The 21,031-nt window shown below is 46.2% G+C and overlaps 1 protein-coding gene across 11 annotated transcripts in view; it reads left to right on the top strand.

Moving 5' to 3' along the window:
- The window catches only part of TSPAN4 (tetraspanin 4), a 448,984-nt gene that overhangs the window by 214,576 nt on the left and 213,377 nt on the right, over nucleotides 1-21,031 (top strand). The window lies entirely within an intron of this gene.

Raw genomic sequence — 21,031 nt, forward strand, 5'->3', positions numbered from 1 at the left:
GTGCCGCGAGGACGTAACCGTGCGGTGTTGGTATGCCAGGAGGTGGCACGCGAGCAGCAGACTCTAGGTTCCTTTCTGCCTACGAGCTTTTCTCTTCCAACGCAAAACCCGTTGTGCCGGCGGGAGAGGCGATGAATTTTGCCTGTGGGGCAAACAATTCAGAGAGCTGACAGAGGAGGGTCGAGCGCAGCGGCAGGGGCTGCCCGGTGCGGGAGCGCAGGGCCAGGGAAAGCCCTAATAAGGGCTAAGCACCGCTGTTAGTGCTCAGCGCGTTACAGGATGGAGTCTGACGGGTGCGCCTGCTGGGGCGGACTGTTACAAGGAATGCTCCTGGCAGGCGGTGTGCAGGCAGGTGACAGGATGGAAATCAGGCAGAATAACGTCCGCAGGAAAGGGCTTTAGACCAACAAAATGCAAGCCGTTTAATACGTGGTACGCCAATATGGAGCAGGGACTTCTGTCTGTAGAGCACAGCACCTCTATCAGTGAGCAAAAAGATTAAAGGTCAGATTTGGAAAGGTATCGTGGCACCTAGCTCTTCCTAAATTTGTTAGGAGGCTAAAAATACCTTTACAAGTCTGGTCCAAAGCAATAGGAGGCAAGAGTCCGTTGAGGATTGGACTCATTGGGGGGCAGATGCACTTGGCCTTTGAGTTACTCATCTAGAATAATGGTTAGAAATCATTATTTCAGAAGCTGCCCCTAAATATAAGTTGAAAAATTGCGTATTTGCGAAAGCTTCCTCAGAGCTTTGTTAATTTCTTTCTAGATATTCTACTTACCTAGATATCGTCATCGGAGCTCTTTCTGGTTATCGTCTAGGTGTCGCAAGATTCTCTGCTCTGTTCTCCTAACAGGTCAAACGTTTTAATGCAAAGTAAAAACATCCCATAGTCTAAGTACTCTAAACAAATATACGTCAAGTTGAAATTAAAAAAGAAACATTACTTTAACAGATCAGATTTCACTGCAAATGATCCCAAAGCATTTTATAAGTATTGTGAATTTAAAAGCAGCAACAGCCTCCTTGATAGGCATGGCAAAAGATGAGGGCAGCAGGCCGGAGCGCTGGCCCGACGGCGCGCTCGTGCTCTCCCAGACGTGGGCCAGCCCTGCAGCGTTCAGAAGCAGCCCTTCCTTTCCTGGCTGGTTTCAGGCTCGTCGGCCAGGACACGTGTGGCACAAGAGGCATTTGGGTCCCGTGCAGAAGTGAGAGCAGCCTGCAAGCTGCTGTACTTCAGGCTTCCTGAGTTAGTAGGTGGCATGGGGCTGGCGGTAGAGTGGCGTGTCCTCCTGTCGCTCCTTGCGCTTAGCAGCCCGCGTGTCTGCCCTGGAGCAGCCCGAAGAGGAGGGCGCGTGCAGCCGGGCCGGGGCATGCTTGCTCTGGGTGTACGGCACAGCAAAAGCAGCCCCGTGAGCAGCTGTATAACTGACCTGCCATGTTGCCGTCACGTGCCCAGCTTGCGCAAAATTCATCCTGAAGGTAACAGGAAATAAATAACAATTTTACTCTGTGCGTTTAACCCCCCGGTAGTCCTTGTGGGAGTGACTGGTGCGCCCCAGGGTTGTGAATACCTGCTGGGTGCTGCACGTGGTTCATAGGGAGTCTAGTGGCTGTTCTGCTGTAGGTGCTTCTGGAGTGGGGACCAGAAGGGGAGGTTTTTCGCCAGGATGTTATATTTGGTGCGTGCTGTAATTCGTTCTGAACTTTTGATCTACTACGGTGAAATGGAATTTCCCTGCAGAAGAATTTGTCTTTCTGCAGTTGAATTTATCTTTGGATGTGCATGTGTTTCCATTTTAAATGGTTCATAGCCACAGAACACAACTCAGTTGTAATAACAATCAGTTATTATTGTGGAATATATGTTTTTTTTTTCTTGAGCTTTATTTAATATTATTATAAATATCGTGAATTTCCACTCAAAATGAAGAACAGCTTCTCTCAGTGAAACATGAGGAAATTCTGCCCTACACTCTGTTTCATTACTCAGATTTGTGCGAAGTGTGTTTGGGGTTGCTTGTCCCCCAAAGCTGTTCCGACGGTGCCTGCACCAAAGCAAAAACGATTGGTCAGAGGAGGAGAAAAATATATATTAGCGTAGTGACATACTTGTGTCCCTATCGTCAGCTTTATGGAGAAATGCCTTTAGTTCATCTTGTACATCTATATCCTTAGCAGCAGGTGCCACTGCCAGACAATTCATCAAAGGCAACGCACGTGCTGAGAAACGCTGGAGCCTTGCTCGCTCGCTTGCTGTGGCAGGCGGCGCGGAGACCCGCGCGCTCGGAGGCGGGGGGAGGTTCTGCTGGGAAGGGGACGGGGACTTTTCAGCTCGACGTGCTGAGGATTAAATGCAAAAAGCCAAGGCAGTTTGCTGTCCGTGGCTGGTGACAGGGAGTGAAAGTGGGATGCCGTGTCTCGGCAGGAGATGGGAGCACAGGTTTGCCACGAAGGGGGCCAGCTGGCAGCTGTCGGAGAATACGCTCACAGGAAGGGCAGGGGATGAGAAGCAAAGAGCGATTTTTCCAGTTGAAATGGTGCCGACTTAGTCACACTGTCAACAGAGGCTGCACATTTGCATTCGTCCCTTGGCAGGCAGCTTTAAAAGCAGTACACGCTGGCTCACAGGTTGTGTGGGGCATCGGTACCAGTGTACCACACCACATTTGGGGCTCTCCTGCCCGTAGCCACAGTACTGGTACCGTAGCCTGCTCACTGGTAAGCGGCAAGATTTGCTGAGATTTTCCCTCTCTCTCTCTGAACTTCTGCCCTGTGTTGACAGGACTGGTTTGGAGACCAAGGGAAACTGTGACTTTGAATCCGCATAGCTGAGTAGGAAGTAGCCAGGTCTGGGAGGAGGGAGCTTGGAGCTGCAGTAAGCAAACCCCGGGAGCGCGGGTGCCAGTGCCAAGATACGCAAATGGCCAAGAACCACTGCTCCGTGGCGCTGCAGGGTGGAAACGTTAGCACGGTTAATACGCGGGAAAAGAAAACGGTGCAAAGCAGAGGAATGTTAGTTTTGACACCACTAACGACAGATATTATCATCAAGCAGGAATGGAAATGAGGATGGAGCTTGGAAGTGTGCATGGAGGCATACACATACACAACAGGCCCTGTATGGCTAGAAGTCTACAATAATGCTCAAAGCCGCTATAGAGAAGTACCCGAATGCTGAAGAAGCGGCGAAACGGCAGCAAAGTTGAGCCTGAGCTAAATATACTCGATGGCAGAGTGGCGATGCCGGGAAATACTGTGATGCCAAACAGGGAACAATTTAGGCGGGATTATAGAGCAAAAGTGACCATCGAATGGTGAGCTCTCAGCTGTTTAATGGCACAAAAAGCACAGGGTCCAAGGCACAGGCAACACTGTATACAGCAACACAAGTAAGAGCTCAGGACCTGCCGTGTGGTAATATTAGTAAAGTACGTGATGATTAAGTCAGCCTTTGCAGAAATATGTAAACAGTATCACCTTGCGGTTCTGCCACACTGTCTGTGCCAGGCAATAGCTGAGTTAGGAATAAATTTAGTCTCAGGGTGCCAGACTTAAATCTTATTGCCCAGTTTAATTCCTGTTCTTAGCCAAAAGATTTAAAATTCTACAGCGATGTCAGTGCAATATTCTTTTCCTTGTTCCTTGTATAACCTTTTCTGGTCCTCTCTGAAACTGGGAAAATCTGAGCAGTATGTGTGGAAGTTGTTCAGTTTATTGATTTTTATATGCCCTAAAGCGTGAGTGCCATCAGCACAGTAACTTGGATTTATGAAACACAGATTTGAATTCTAATTTGTTCAATATTTTAGAAAACCGGTATTTTCATTTCAAGGCCAAGTCTGACTTTATTTGAAGCACAGCACGCCCCGTGGACTAAACATTGATTTCTTCATTTCTTTGTGCTTTTAAGTAGTTTGAGGTGGTTTGATGCTTTCGTAAGTGATAATAGTCTTTGGTGGTTTTTCAGAAGAAAGTTCTCTTTCCTAAACTGACCTGTAGCTGGGATTTTGGACCCAGGAGTCCAATCTCAAAACGTTGCTCTCCATAAAGGAAACAAGTGGCAGAAGCTCCTTTTTTCGGTGGAGGAGAAACAAGTGACTCATCCCTGTGCAAAGTGGAGCGTTCCTCCTTAAGGCTGCTCAGAGCTTCAAACACGGTGGTCTTGTGTCGAGTAGCATTTGTTTGTGCTTGTATGTGCCATTCTTCTGTTAAGTTGTGGCTGGATCAAGCCCCAAAAGGATCAATGTCTTAATATAAGTTTCTTTTTATTGGGTATCAAATGGTAGGGGTGTGTCATCAAGGCGACTAACGTTGTTTCTAATGGTAGATTCATCCACAAGATAGGACAGGTCTTGTCTATCCACTGCTGGCGTCTGACCTTTGGAGAAGTTCACCTTTTCATGTGTCTCATTTCTTTTCCAGCAAAGCTTTAGTTCCTGCTTAATGTTGTTGACTATAAACATGTAACGTTAACTGTAATGAGTAAGTTTGTAGACTATGTATGTGTTACAAATTCTCTGTACAATTTTCATTGGGTTTCAGGGTTTTCTGCCTTCGATTCCGTGTGAATACTAACAGAGTTTTGGGAGCTGTCTTTCTCTTGTTCATGGAAACTTAAGACCAAACAAAGGAGCATAAACAATTTAAAATGCAGGAAGCAGAGTAGAGTTTGCAGATAAAAATTCCCTTCCCTGGTAGAATTTCAATAAAGCGAGCAGCCAACAGCAAAGCCCCGTAATCTAGCTCACGTGAGCCCAGCAGATGTTTGGCAGGATTCGGCACGGTGGATATGCAGCCTCCGCTTATCACAGAGCTGGGGCTGTCTGCATGGGTGCCACATTCGGCTGTTTTGCCTTCATCTCAGGGAAACTAATCTGGTCAAAAAGAGGAAAGCACGAGGAGGAAGTGTATCGTTCCAGCGCAGGCTGGGAATGGGTCTTGCGCTTGATGTTTGCTAGCAGAGGGCTGGGCTGGGAGATGTCTTATATCTTGCAGACAGCCTGTTGCAGATATGAATTTCAATATATCTCTTCTTACTTTTGGTGTAGATTTTTTTTTTTAACGTGTATGAATTATAACACTGTTTTCTTCAACAGTCTCAGACACTGAAATGCTCGGCACCACAGCCTCTCTCCTGTGTGTGGTGTATGCAAGTAGCTCATTAGCTGTCCAACTGTAATTTCTGTTTTATCATAAATGAAGAACAGGGGAGACATGTAGGCACCAAAATCTTCCTATAAAATGGAAAATTGACTTTAAGATGCCTATAAGCATCCATTAGGTTTGGAAGCATTTCTCTCTTCCCCTAAGTGAAACCAATCCTCTTTCATTAGTTTCAGCCATGGGAGTAGTAACACAGAGAGTGTTAGTACAAATAGTTTGTCAGCCGTTAGACAGCACTATATCCTGCTAACCTCCTTGGACTAAATGTTCTGTCCTTACTACCCACGCTGTAAGAAGAGGGAGTTCTTATGAATGTTTCAGGGGCTTCTGATGGAGAGAAGTTTCCCACTTGAGCTTAGCATAAGCTGTAGAGAGCAAGTCTGAGGATGGAGAGGTGCTGTGAGTAAGGGCCTGAGAAGCAGAAGAGCTTTAAGTTATAGAAGGAAACTCAAACAGGCTCATTCCTGTAGTCAAGGGCTGACTATCACAGAAATTGCGGGTGTGTAGGGAAATGAGTGTAACAAAATTCAAAGTGAGAGCTTATGGAAGAGAAAGGTAGTATTTATTTACAAAATCTTACCTGCTCACGCTCATTCTTCCATAATTTCATTCATCTACATGCTCCCACCCACACTCCAAGATGTGTGTGACCAAGTGGTCTGGCCAGGATCACCTGTGGGACAAGGGACCCCAGCTGTCAAGTCCTCATCATGTCCCTGGGGTTTTTCTTGATGTTACAAGCTACTTTTTGGACAGATCTTTTATGGCCCTTGCGAGTCACCAGCAGTTGCAGGAGTGGTTCTTTCCTCAGTCTTGCTTGCTCCAGCTTCTGTAAGTCTGAGGCCAGGTTGCTGCCTGTTGTCGGCTCTTTGGTGAGCTAAGGAGCAGAGGAATGGTGTATGTGATACCGCTGCAACTTTGCTGCCGTCTTCATGTTGTTAGGGTGCAGGGTCTTCCACTGACAGGTCTTCTGTGCTGTGGCCTTATCAGAGTGCAGGCCTCGTGGCCTTGATGTAGACAACCCCTTCCTTGTTTCCCCGGGAATGGTGTCCTTTGTTATCAATACCGGCCATTTTTTTAACCCTTTGTTCTGCTGGTTCTTCTGGTGCTTATACACATGCATTTCTGTTCATCCTGCTTTCATGCCAATCTTCGTACTTCTGTAACAAATCTCTACAGGTAGGATTTTTAAACACACTCACTGTTGTCCAAACTCTTTTTGCATTAAAGTTAGTGGTAAAATTCTTGTAGGCTTCAAAGAGAGAAAGTTGTGCCAACGCTCGGTACTTCAGAAAATTAAATCCTTAGAAATTCAGATGTATACCACCTCTCCCAAACAGGGGGAGGCATCCCCAAATTCAGGTTTGGACTAGAAGGAGTAATTTTACTTTCTTCCTACTGTAGTTCTAGAAATGTAGTTTTATGTGACACAGAGAAACATAGCTAGCCTCTTGGATAAAACTGAAAATGGTTTTTGTGCTAGTGTTTCCACATTGCACCTGTGTTTTCAGATCTTTGTCAAGTGAAAACAACTCTGTTTCTTCACGTTCGGCAGAAAGGTTTAGACCTCCAGAAAAATGAACTTTGCTCTGGCGTTGCAGTGCTGTCAGGGGTCAGCCCCAGATTGCTTATTAATACAAGTTGTTCCATGTGGGTATTACCCTCCATCATCTTTAGTTTTTGCGCTCATTGGCTAACCACCGGAGACCAGCTGGCTCCTCAGAAGATAGAGAGTGGTGTGGGCAGAGGAGAGGGCTGCAGTGCCGCGCGGAGCTACTCGCCTGACTTGAAGAGAATTGCGGTTCCAAGGAGCAGTTAAGTGAGACTCACTCATGCATATGTAAAAGAGGCACAGGTCTTGGGCTTCTGGGAAATGTTCTGTACCCCCCCACACCTCCCCAATTTAGTGTCTCTTGTGGTGCATTAGAGTTATTAATACTAAGTTTATCCACACTGGCTAGTTAGCAGTCTTCTGGGGAGAGTCCCTGAGGACTGCGTTGCATTAGTACCTCAGCTTCTGCACAGCATATGTGAGCTTCTTGCGTCGGTGGCTTTTGCCGCTAGAGTGCTTGGTTATTGAAGCTGTCGAATGAGCCTACCTACAGTGATGTGAATGCTTGATTACAACTTGATTTGATTCCTCTATTCTAGCTGAATATTCAGCGAAGAGTCCAAAACGCCCCAGTGGACTGAGACAAGGGGAAGTGTTGCAAACGGGAAGAGAGAAAAGGGGAATGAGGGTAGGGGGAGAGAGCAGCTGTTAAAATATTCTGCAGCCACTTGAAACTACAATTTAAATTCATTTTCATTTCCAAGCTAAGAACAATCTTTTGCAAAATTCTCAACTTACACTATGTGTTCTGAGCAGACATGAAGAATATTGCCTTTTAAAGAGACAGCAGTGGTGTTTTGGGGGAGGTAATGGGAGGGTATATAAAGTGAGCTGTCTGGGGATGAAGGACAAATGGTGACAAGGTCTCTGTAACACAAATGCTATAGAGAGTATTAAAAAATATTTGAAATATTAACTTTGAGGTGGGATACTGCCCTAGGCTACCTGATTTTGGGGAACATCTATGTGGTTCCCTTTTCTCCACAAGCTGAAGAAGGAGCTAGAGGTTCTGGACAGAGGAGTGGGAACTAAAAATGTTATGAGTGTTATGAGGAAACTTCCTGCTTTTCAGCACAATAGCCTTGAGCAGGCTCCAGATCCTTATTTGGAAAGAAATTTAGCTAGTACCCAGGTGGCAAGCATCTGGCAGTCAGCAGGTTTCCTAAAGTACTGAGGAACAGTTTGGGCCTTAGCCTGTGCAGGGTGGTTGCAAGGCTCTAGTGAGTCACCCTAACTTGTAAGGGCAATTCCAAAGCCCATAAAGCAGGTACCAATGAGCCCTTGTGTTTGCAAAACTGCACCCATGGCTTGTTAGGTGCTTGCAGCTCCCTGGCTTTGTCGCCCTCCACCCCCTCCAACTGATTTCCCAAGGCTCCTGGGACTCGCCCTGCAGTGCCAGAGGAAAACACCGCTGAAAGGCCACACAGCTGTGTTTGAATAAACTGCTTTTGTGTGGGGATGGGCAACAACGAAATCCTGTTACACTGTTAGTAGTGAGTTGGGAGCACGATGGCCAAGCCATTGCACTATCAACTCTTCAGAGCTCCTGGGAGCAATCCTGCTAATGGATCATGCCTGGTCATGTCTCTTACAGAGTCAGACTTAGCTTGGTCTTGCCCTCTTTGTGGGAACTGGAGAATCACGGTTGGCAGATCAGGCAGCTCCGGTTTCCTTGGGAACTTAGTGCTAAAGCTTGTTGCCAGTGTGGCATGGATGCTTGGAGCAGCAGGGCAGGGAGAGCATGTCATCAGACCTCCCAGCGTCTTGTGTCCTGGAGCTGCCAGGACCGGGAAGTGCGTCGCTGAGTGCTGATGGCAGGGACAAGGCAAAAGGCTATTTTCTTAACTCCTGCTGTTCCCCTTCTGCATCCCCCTCCGTGTCCATCATGCGGTGAAGTTAGCAGATGGGCTGCCCCCAAGATGACACCTGCTCACCTGCAGGGAAGAGCAGCTCTTGCAGGAGTCCCTGGTGGAAGCGCTGCTGCTGCTGGCGGGCAGGCAGCTCTGTCGCTTGGCAGCAGGCCTCTGGGAGAAGATTGCTTTGTCCTTGCTCTTAGTCCTATTTGCCAGGTTCCCTTCCGATTGCCAGGCTGGGAATGCAGGGGGGAGATAACCCTGGTTCAGTGAGCAGCAGTTCGATCTGTCATCAAACAGCAAATACTTGGACAGAATTAACAGAGCCGTGTGCTGAGCTAATTTGGTACCAGACTTGTTGGTGTGGTTTTTCGGTACCGGGATTTATTTTGTTTGTTTTTTCTGCAGAGAGGACTGAAACGTTCCATCACAATCGTTCGCTGTCCCTTACAGGCCTGTTCACACCTTTCCCAGTGCCCTTCCATGCTTTTTAGTTCCAAACTAAGCTGCCGCCTCTTGTCCTCCCTCCGACAGGCTTCCCGAGCGCAGTGGGTTTGTTCCTTTCCCCCAGCGCTCTGCTCATGAGCCCCGCAGGTGCCGTGAGGTTGTCTGTGCTCTCACTCCCTTGCTGGGTTTCGTGGGCACTTCAGGTGGCCTTGCCTCCAGCCCCTTCCAACCCTGAGCGCCACCAAGAGGGATGTATCAGTGTTGCTTCAGGCTGACATTCCTGTGTGAAATTCAGTTAGTTTGTTCCTCTGTTTGTTGAAAAATGGGATATATCCTTCCTACTCCGATTCTTGTCCTCTCGTGCTTCCCACCTTCCTCGCTGTTGTTCATGGCTTCGGCTGTGTCGGAGCGCAACTCCTAATCCCACAGGGGATAATTGGCTGAGATGCAGATCGCGAACATCCATATCTGGACTTGTGTTCACATGAACTTGGCTAAGTAGCCTTCAGTGCAGATTCCTGCCAGCTTCCTCAGGATCCAAGAGATCGCGTTGCTGTGCCCTACATATGTATTTATTATACCTAGGAACCAAGACATCCGAGGACTGTACTCAGTAATGCAGCCAGGAGCCTTGAAACAAGGACTTTCTTAACCCAGTCTACTGTGCAAGGATTCCCATAGATACTTGCAAATATTGTGTACCGCCGAATATCCTTGTCTTCCTATCGCAGAGCAGACTTCAGGTTTGTATTTCTTGAATGACTTCCTTTTTCATCTTCTCCAGCAAATATAGCATGCGATATAAGCATCTGTGGGTATATCCTCCTGAAGCACTTATATACTCTAGCCAGAGTATCTAAACATGAAATCACTGCATTCATTACTTGGTGCAGGGACCGTGAAGAGACTTTATTATGATACTCAGGTGTTTGGGACTTGCTAAGCAGTAAGTGCAGAAGAAAACGCACATTTTTGTTTATAGGTTGTCCCGAATGAGGTTCCTGAATGAGGAAATGTTTTTTCCAGTGTTTTGATTGAAGATACCAGTTAACCAGTTAGATGTTATGGAAGAAGTCACTCTTCCCTCACCCTTTAGCATAATGAGTGAAAATCTTCATCTAATCTATCAATATTGGCTCCTCGAACACAGTGCAAATGCTTGTTCAGTGATAGCTTTTAGCCTCAGAAGCATTTGGCCAATTTATGTCACAGATCTTTTTCTCCTTCCCTTCTCACAGCTCACATGTATTTGTGTATGTCCCGCTCCAGGGCTGCATTCACCAGAGCTCTGCTCTAGTGCTCCTTTAAAGGAGCAAATCCGGGATAAAGCTGGACGAGGAGGAATGCAAAGCGGCTATGACGGCTGCACTGGGTGTGACGGGCAGGAGTCGGATTCCACAAGGAGAGAGGTTTATAGCATCCCGGCTGCGTCGTTCCAAAGCCCGGACCTGGGCGCAAATCTCCCTGCGCTCTGTAGACTTAGTGTTGCTGAACTCCTGGAAGGCATCATGTTCCTACCTGCTTTATTTATAAGCACATACCAGGCATGTAGAGGGGATGAAATTGCTAAGTGAGTATTGTGGCAAAGCAGATCTCACTCTTGCACTTCTTCATGCTTTCGCAGCCTAATACTGGGGTTTGTTTTGTTGCTTTTGTGTTGTGCTCTAACCATTCATTGCTGAATAGTTGTGATTTCCATGTGTCTGTAGCAACAGAGCGCTCGGGTGTGCGAGGGCCAGGATTTTTCTCATAAGTGTCATGTAGGAAAGAAACAGTCACCCAAGCACAGAGCAAAGGTCTTATACAATCAAAATTCTTGCTATCATAATCTGCTTTGGCCAATGATTTTCTCTTTTGGCACAAAAGCAAATACAGAAAACCAGCCAGATTATTTTCTTAAGACTTTGGCTATACTTGGCATGTTTTAATATGCAGTGATAATAGTGACCACGGAGCTGTGTTGGCTAGCATCTGCAGAATGCTATTTTACTCCATTACAGTAGACACTGAGGTAATTTAAATGCTGACCATTTGGTTAGCTTCTGCCAAAAAAAGTCCCAGGCCACTGGAGTTCTTAGCATGGAGAAAAGGGGAATTTTCACCCTTGTCAAAAATAGTTTGCTTTCTCCTAAGTAACTTGCTGCCTGCTCTCCTGTGCAGCTACTGTTTCTTTGCTGTCACCGTTCAGCTCTTCCAGGGTGACATAGTCCTGCTGTTTTGACAGTGACCTTAATCTATTTGTGCAGTTCCAAGTAAAGGCTGGGGCCAGGGATGGAAATGGATGGGCTTAGGCAGCTTGTAATGAATATAGAGTCTTTTGACTTCAGCTGCTTTGGAGCCATTGCAGATCAGTTGTTGGATTTGATATTTCTTTGGGATGCAAAAAGAGTTTAGTGGCTTCTGGGCAGCTGTAGTGAACCAAGTGTCCGTCCACCTCTGGAAGTGCCCTGCTATAATCGGGCTTTTTGGGTGGCAGGCTTAGCCGGAGTGCTAGTGACCCTGTCACCCTGGATGTAACTCCCACCACGTTACTGACGGGCCTTCTGTTAAACCAAGCTGGAGGCAATTTAGCAGACACATCAGGGAGTAGGAAGTTTCTACCATGGTTGCCTGTACCGTGTGGGCTGTAACCACAGATGATAGTAGGGCTCTGAGAAAATCACACTGCAGAGCCGTTAAGTGGTAGGATCCGTAATTTCCTGGTAGCTGGTCTCTTTTCATGTTTGTGTGGTTGCTGCCAGTGGTGGAACTGCCTCAGTACCACTGTGGCATTGCATGTTGGGAAAAATCAATGCCTGGGCTGTCAATCTGGAGCCTTTCAATAGCAATAGATGCAAAGAAGCTGGACAGGAGAGCAAACAGCAAGTTACTTAAGAGAAAGCAAACAGTTTTTGACAAAGGATGAAATCTCTCCATGCTAAGTACTCCAATGGTTTGCAGCAGAACTGATTAGATATGAGGACCATTCATGATCCTAACTGAGCTTCATTTAAAGTGCTTCACAATCCTTTTGCCTCCTTTCCTGCTCTCATTTTTCTGCTGTGACTTTTACAGAAGCTGTCAGTAGTCCTCTCTTTCTTGATATACCGAGCAGCTGCCATCATTGCAGGAATGGGAACACGTCATCTGTCTGAAGCACCTACCCAGCAAAACTTGTCCTTCTGGGAGGCACTGGCGGGGGGAAATGGCTGCAACCCCTCCTTTCATGCCGTGTACCATCAGAAATAGCTGTTGTGGGGATGAGACTGGAGCCAGGCATACTGCCCATGCTGCATGGATTTTTAGATCAATAGTGGCATTTGTGGAGATCCTCATCCTACATTTAGCTTAGATGAAAGAAGCTATGCACTAAGTGAGAGCATCAGAAGGCTCCTGACACGGGCCAGCACCTGCTTGGTGTGTTTCCCTTGCCTTCCCTTTGCTTGGCAATTTTTTTTCCTTACTTAATGCCAAAAGTCAGAAACAGCATCACATTTCTTCCCTTTTGACTTCTTGGGCTTGACTTCTCTGGGCTCTGTAAGCTAATATGTAGCTCAGCATTTATTTCCAGATGTGACACCTTTCCTTTCATTTACATAGTTAAGCCTTTAATCAGTGATAATGCTGCAGATGCATATATTGGGAGATGATCTTTATTGCAATCACTTTTCTGACTACAGGTGTCAGCTTTTAAGGCAATGAAAAGATAAGCTCACAGGTATGTAAAACTGCCTGCTTAGTACAGTGGCAGTGTTTGTATAGGGTATTTTCTGTTATTCGCTATAGTCATCAAAGCATTTTTGTAATTCCTGCTAGTCTCCTGAAACTTAACCTTCACCTTTTGTTGATGGGAGACTAAACCAAAGCAGCAGGAATATTCATGTCCTGTCTATGGATTAATGAGAGTTGAGTGCCCTGTGACAGAAGCAGTTCTTATGTTACAGGAAAAAGGACTAAAAATAAGCAGCTGGTTATCTACCATGGAGCTTTTCAGTGTCGGTGCGGCAGTAGAGGGACGAGCCCCGTCATATGTGAGATGCCATCACTGTGCATTGGATGAAGTGCGAGTTCGATGTTAGCAAGCCAAAAAAGTAACTCTTACTGAGCTGTCCTCAGTGTGTGTTCCTCCAGTGCCTGTGACTTGTCCTCCCTGTGCTTTGGCTAAGATGACTGTTTGGCAGGAGGTGTCATCCTGAAATTAGTAGAGGCCTACCGAGACTGCTGTGGTTCTAGACTAATGACGCAGTGATGGACAATAATTAAATTGACCTAGTGAATAAGACACGCTGTTGCTTCACTGTCTTTATCTGTCAGATGGTGATAAAGGCAACCTCCCTTTTAAAGCTCTTTGGGATATACCAGTGAACATACGTACATAGGATCTGGACACAAACTTTTCTTAATTTTCTTCCATGAAAGGCCAGGAGCGAGAGAAGTAGTTGCTACCTGAGAGATGAGCATCAGTGAGTTTAAATGCTGCCTTTAGTATTTTAGAGCTGCCTGTCCATGCTGCTTTTTCAAGGATTTGTGGTCACATAATAGAGCCAGTTACTACGTGTATCATTCTGTCGTGATATTTCCCCAGAAGATCTCCGTGCTTTATGAGCAACTGTCATTGGCTTTCGTTTTAGGCCCCTGGCCAGTCACATCTGTTGGCCTTCCCTTGCATTTTGGATCACTCATTCTCACCAATGGAAGAGAGTTTGTGATGAAGCATTCTGTTTTCCATTTTTTTATGGTGATTGTATCTGGTCTTCTACAGATACTTCGCAAGTGGGAATGACTGAAAAATACCATATTATTTGTATGGTCTTATCCTCTTCAACTGTATTTGATCTCTGGTGGCTTTACTTCTCTCCTATTTATAGGCCATACTTTTGCAGAGCTCTCAGTGCACAATACTTCTAACTTTGTCAACCTGTGCTTTATATACATCTCAGGTTAATTAAAGTACATTCATTTGTGAAGTGATTGATAGTCCCTTGGACCTGGGCACTCATACGTTCTGGATGTTCAGCTTTCCCACTGTGTGTGTGTATATATATATATATATATATATAAATTTCTATTTATATATATATAAAATAGAAAATTTCAGCATGATTGTGCAAATATTTATTGTCTTAACTGTATTTTGTGCTTTTGAACTTGGTTTTCAAGTGTTTAATCTCCCACACTACTTTTTTTCTCTTCCTTTCCAACTCAAGGGTTGGTAACTACTTGTAATATCCAGAAGAGTTGTTATCTCATTATCCATTATTTTAGTATTTTTTCTTTCCAGACACTATTAATCCTTCTGCAAACCTCACTACCAGGAAATACCTAAAGCAGAGGTGGTCAGAAAGTAAAAAGACATGTGGAGGAAAAAATTCACAGTGTAGTTGTCCAATTTCTCCTACTCTCTTCCCAAGCATCTTTTGTAGACTATGGGCAGGGTTAGGAGATGAGGCTAAACAGACTTTTATCCGACTCGGTAGGGTTGCAGTTACGTTTTTCTGTTGCCTGACACACTTGCTCAGTTCCCGTTCGTGTCTTAAAATATGCACACGTGCTTTGCGCAAATGCCTTTCCCTTGTCGTTGGCGTAATCCCTGCTGCTGCGGCGTGTGGCATGCCGACATTGCTGCCCCAAGCCGGGAGGCGATGCGCTGCTCCGCAGCAGCGATGGACAGTCACCTGCAGTTCACAGCTCAGAGTCGGAGAAATGCTTATGCTAGGTGCCTTGCACCGTTAATCGTAGCTAATGCTTCTCAGTGAGACAGCTTGCCGGGGCCTTTTTCTCACAATATGTAAAAATGTCCTGGAGATATGGTGTTGAATCTTACTGTCAGGTTTTACTGCTTTTTCCCCCCCTTTTGTTATCGCTGCAGAGCGAACAGAACTAGAAGGGTGAGCTGTATTCTGATGTAGCTTGTGGTTTGTTCATAAGGTTGTTTCCTGAATTCTGATCTGTTGTTTCTAAGCAAGTCCCTTGAAATTTGGTAGTAAGAAGGAAAGTTGCCACCTTGACTTTTGGAACTCCCACAGTGAATTTGCAGGATATGGGGAGTAAAATATTTTCTTGCAAAGTGAGCCTGTTTGGTTTGTTCTTGAAAAGCATCAACAGCCGAAGGAAGCCATGGTGCTGTTTTAGAATCAGCTTTTAGCTGAGAATGTATTAAGCAAACTTTTTCTGAAGATTTTGGGTTGAACTCTTTCTTCTGAAATGTTTTCTCAGTCCTCTGGTTCTAAGTTCAGTTTTTTCTAGGGGGTCTCCCTATGTTGCTGTAGAGATGTAAAGCTTGGAAAGCTCCAGATACCACAGTGATGGGTGTAGAAGAATTGGGTAGAGGAGGAAGAGGTGGGTAGATGTGGAGAAGACTTGACAATGCAGCAACTTTGTTCCTGAATGGGAAAACAGTGTTTTGCAGGCTTGCTTAGAGTATGTTATTACCCTGCTTCCCCAAGGGCTTATTTACTAAACAGGAATATGGTGTGCAAGTGTCAAAATGAAGGCGTGCTGTTCTTTTATGTGAAGGCCGGAGCTCCTGCTGTCCTCCCATCCCCTGCATTTCCATGCTTTTCTTGTCAAAAAGCAAATGTCTTTCTAGTGGTATGCAAATGGCTGATGACTGTTGGTCCCATGTGACAAGAATGTGAAGGTCAAGTTAAATTCTCCTTGGGAAGCAAGGCACCCTGCGGGTTTCTAGCCCAGGCAGAATTATTTCCCTATCCCATCCAAAAAGCACTGAAATGTAAACATGGTAAAAGATAACAAAATCAAAATCTGTCATTCATACAAATGCAAAACTAATGCAAAATCAAAGATGTAACCTAGTAGTTGTCGTATCTGTGCCACACTCATGGCAATAAATGCTAGGCTGAAACAGCTTTTCGCGGGAGGCCCAAACCTTTTTTAAATTGCATTCCCCTAATATGTTGCATTATGTATCTCCTACCCAAATGATCAGCAGCCGTAACTGAAATTGCATTCTGCAAAGTTGCAGTCAGCTCCCGGTCTCGGAGCAGCGACAGTCCAAAGAGATCCGTCGTATGGAAGGTCACCGATGTCGCGACAGGATGAAGTTAGCAGGGCTTTTACGGCTGTATCCGCACTGCTGCGCTGGGACCCACCTGCACTGCTGGCCCTGTCCCTTTCCTGGGGTTAACTTAAGCTGACTTCTGTGCGCGCTAAAACCACAACCAAGTCCAGCAGAGCTGCAGTGGTGACAAATTATGGAAATTAAATTTGCCAGCCTAGAGAGAGTTGTGATAAACGATGGCACGTTAACAGCCCTGCTCCGCTAAGGCCTGCGTCCATAATGCATAGCCTTGAACTACTTCGCTCTGCGGCCCGCCTATGTAGGCAGGGTTATTATAAGATGTTTTTAGTTGTGCGGTTAGAGCAGTGAGAAGGATCTGTGCTACAGAAAATATATGCGAGTTAATCAGATATGATTTAACAGGTTTTGGTCTTCTGATTAGTAAGCCCTTTTTATAGGTTCATCAAAGATTTCCTAAACATGATAAATGCTGTCCTATTAAACCTGACTTCAAAGATGTAGTGCCGAGAGAGGTGCCTCCTTTCCTGACTATGTGGTAGATGGCAGAGACGTGGTTATTGGAGTTCTCCGTGGGGCGGGAGAGCTCCGGAGCACTGTCTCTCTTTGCTTGAGAAGAGCGCCGGCAATAAGGCTGAGTTAATGGACAAGCACCAGTTAAAAGTTCTGGGCTAAGGGGCATGTTGGAAATAAGGTGATCTTTCCACCACGCTTGGAAATCCACCAGCTCCAGGCTATTTTGGGCAAAAGAGTAAATATCATTCAAAAAACGCCTAGCGCTTCGTTCACACTGTTGTGGCTGTAGCCCACCATGACATTCAGCCTGTGAGGACCCGGCGCCCCCCCGCTCTATTGCTCTAGCTCTGCGATTGTGACACTGCGGTTGTGACGCTGCGGTTGTGACTCTGCAGTCGCCACGGGGCTCATTGTGAGTGATGCGCCAGGACACTGGTTGGGGACGGCACGAGCCGAGCAGTCGTGCCCCTGGCTTGGGGGCAGGAGGATGGCTGGGTCTCTGTGGTCCTGCCACTCGTGGGAGGTAAGGAAAACTTCACAGCAGCTTCTTGGAAAGCACCTGGTCAAAATAATCGAGGTGAAGATCCCTAGAAGTTAGGGAATTTGGAAGTTTTATCAGGTGTACCTTCCAACCAGAAGGTAATCTACCAATGGTGTTTACAGGGAACGCTGCAGCACTTGGGTTTCTGTTGTATTTGGTTAAGAAAAAAGGAGGAGGGGGCATCTTCCCTGGAAGAGGGAATGTTATGAGATTAAATGCAAAACCAGGATACCTTCAAAATGACGAACCTTCAGAATGAAGTTTTCCAAAAGGTTATTAGCCAGGTGAAATTCTTGGTAATACTAACAGGTGCCAGCAGAGGGCATTTGGAAACCTGGCTTTGCTGCTCATTTGCCTTCCCAACAGCCAGAGCCCAGGAGCAGTTCCTGCGTGGTGCTGGTGTCCTGCAGGGCGCTGGTGCCTTCCAGTCTCTTATAGGCCTATGATGAAGGAAAATAGCTTGGAACAGTCAAAAACCGGTTTTTCAATTAGTGTACAGAATATCATCAAAAAAATACGTACTTCTGAGTAATTTTCAGGTTAGCAGAAGTACTGAGGCAGCGAGCTCGGGAGTCTGTCGGAGGAGCATTTGGGAGTGAGGAGGCGAAGGGGCCTGGAGGAAGGAAGCGAAGGAACAGTTTGCTCTTTAGTTCTTCCAGGGCTTCTTAAATCTAAACTAGCAATTTAAAGTGGAACTAGCCTGATTTTGACATGAATTGTCATAGTTAGAGCTTAATTACACCCTCCACAATGGTTTGGCCATTTCTGCTTCAGTTTTAGAGACTGAGGTCTGAAGAGATTGAAACAGATCCAGCTTAGGTCCAAAATCCAAACAAGCACAGGAACATTGCACCGCATTTTGCATAAATGCTTTAGTAAAAGGTGTAGCAGAAGTGGCAGTAGGATGCAGATCTCTCAGTTGTCAGTGCATCCTTTCGTTCCCCGGTCAGAAATTAGCCTTGGCAGTTTACTCTGAAAGCTGGAATATACTGCTGAGATGCGGAATATGCTTGTGAAATCAGCTGAAGTGCGTTTCTTACCTTTGCGATAAGAAATATGGCTCTAGCACTGTGAGGCTATTAATGCTCTGAGCTTTTGCATCTCTCTGGAAGAATGTTAGTGAGAATTAGGGAAAGGTTGTTTGTTTGTTTGTTTGTTTTTTAAGGTGTGTGAAGATGCATTAAGTGAGTCTGTCTGCTGTTCTTAGTTTGCTATCATGCCTGCTAAAATGTTACAGGTGTGAATTGTAATGTAAATTGTGGCCTCTTTATTGCATATGCTAATCAACTACATTTGGAGAACAGTTCCTCTAAGTCTCATTTGTGGTAAGATACGATTTATGCTGTCAGATATGATTTATTAAGTATGTCTTCATAAAGTAGATGGAACAAGATCTTTCTGAGAGCCAAGAACATATTGATTTATAATATAAGTGTCAGTAACAAAAAGGGAAAAAAAAGAGGAGCTGAAGGGTACATTTATTGATATATATTTCATATATACTTTACTTGCTATAACATCTGCTAACACAAGCTGCCTAGCACATACTTATATTTTGTTGTATCCCTGTGGCAGAGCTTTCCTTTGGCCTTTTGCGATGCTAGCTTGTTAGCAAGCGTGGCTTGTACTGCAGCGCCTGCCTCGGCTGCGGTGTGCTTCCACACACACGCTATGGACGAAATCATTGACTCCTTCTGCAATAACTTTTGGAGCCTCTAAACTTGATTATTGACGTTTGGGTGGTTGCTCTCAAAGGTGTTTGCTTGCACCATTTTGGTCTAGATACCTGTCAGTTATAAAAAGCAAGCGCTTCCTTTGTGGGAACTTGTCGTCGTGGCTGAAAACCAGCGTGTTTCTCCCTCGTGCGCCTGCTCGAGTGCCCGGAGAGGGAGGCTGTCGGCAAAGGGAGGGGGAGCGGGCCGGGGCGGGCTCTCTGCTGGCCTCGGAAGTAGCCGAGAGCACCCCAAATCTGGATTTTGGGGTATGAAATACTTTGCTACTTCTTTGCTAGGTCTCAGAGCAGGATGGTGCCAATGCAAACGAGACACTCAGCAGACTGCAGTGCCTCTGAGGCCAGGGAGATGTTGCTGCAAGGGGCAGAAAAGGAGAAGCAATTTGCTCAGGCCTTGGTCAAATGGCACTTCATTGCCCACGCTGTCGTTTTGCATCAGCGTTGTGGGAATGATGTGGTTACCATGGTGGGAAAAAAGGCGTATGTTTAGGAAACACGAGGCTGCTCGGTATTGCATATCCAAATCCAAAGAAATTCCTGGCTCCTGCTCTGTGGCCAGCAGCTCCTTTTGGTACTGACGGTGTGGTTTCTTTCAGCAAAGCTAAAATGCTCCCCGTGGCATGGCAGAGTCTCTCGCTATTTTTCACTTGTCTCCACCTGTCCAAACTGTATTTCCCAATTTCTGTGCATCTTCCCTTGTTTATAGCGAGTGCTGTCTGCTACTGAACTGTATTAGGCCGGGGCCAAGCTGACAAGAAATGTGGAAGACCTCCGTTTCCATTTGCAGCAATTTGCAATTCCAGGCAAAGGCCAGGTCTGATCCTCTCACTGGGCACGGCGGGAGGCAGACGGAGTTCCTCTAACTGTACGAGCTCAGTGTAAAAGGGCAGCAGCCAGGAAAGTTGCTGCAGGTGCCCGATGCTTACCTATTTCACGTCTCCTGCACGGAGGCGGCTTGAAATGATACTGAAATGAAAAGGTCTCTCAAAAATTTGCCTCTGTGTTCTTCAGATCCGGTGGCAGACCTCCCGCAGGTATTTTCCACGGCAGCAACAGGAATGAAAAAGGCAACATATACACGGGGGAAAAATACTTCAGCAGTGGTGTTTGCCTGAGCTGAAGCCTGGGCAATTTTAAGATGGTCGGCTGCGGTCTCACTTGGTGTAAACCCACGTAGGTCTTTTGATTTCCTTGTAGCTAAGTTGCTCTGCAGGGGCTGAGGATCTTGCTTATATGTCTGAATCGTGACCGAGGAGCACGAGCCTCGGGAATTCATTGCAAAATCCGATGGCTAGTTAGCATATGGTGTTAAAAGCACGTCTAGTTTAAGTGCACAGCACTTCAATGCACCCATCTGGGTAGAGATTCAGGGCCTGTTACTACAGAAGCAGCCTGAGCTGGCAGGTTCCAGCTCTGCCCAACGTCCAGTCCCCTCCCAACCCCCCAGGAAAATTTTAAAATAAATATTAAAAACATTAAAAGTCATCCAGTCAGGGTGGAGAAAATGCCGACCAAAGTAGGTAATCCAATCGGAAAAGAATGTCAAATTGTAAAGTGACTGCTTGAAATGACGTTTTTGTGTTTGCAACGCCCTCGTGACGAGACGGGGCCCGTCAGAGGTGCAGAAGGGAAACGGGCACCCAGCCTCCATCAAAACCAGTCTTTGCAGGTTAAGGTATTTCCTCATCCTTTTTCATAAAGATGATATAGAACCCAGTCATCTCATAGATGATCTCCAAATGGTGACATTAGTCCTTGTTACATATAAAACAATTGGCTATGTTAAAAGTTTGCCTAACAAACACAGTTTCTAAGTTTGTTTATTCTCTAATAAGTTGTTTCTTCTCCTTCGATCCCGGAAGCTGTTGCCAGGATCACTGCAAAGTGTTCATTTCCTTGCCGTCGCGCCTCTCGCGGTGTTTAGCACCCGGCAATCCCTGCGCCGTCGCCTCTGCTCCCCTTTGCGGGGAGGGAAGAACCGCAGAAGCGGGGCAGGAGCAGCAGCCTTGGGGGCTGCTGGTGGCGGATCCCGCGGGAGCAGGTTTGCGAGGCTCCCTCCAAACCTGCGGGTCCCGGGAGGAGGGCTCTTCCCAGGGCACAGGGGGCAGTCGGGAGGTGGTGGATTTTTGGGGTGCCCGGCGCGCT

Source organism: Apteryx mantelli, chromosome 4 (genome assembly GCF_036417845.1).
Source record: "Apteryx mantelli isolate bAptMan1 chromosome 4, bAptMan1.hap1, whole genome shotgun sequence".
Taxonomy (NCBI): domain Eukaryota; kingdom Metazoa; phylum Chordata; class Aves; order Apterygiformes; family Apterygidae; genus Apteryx; species Apteryx mantelli.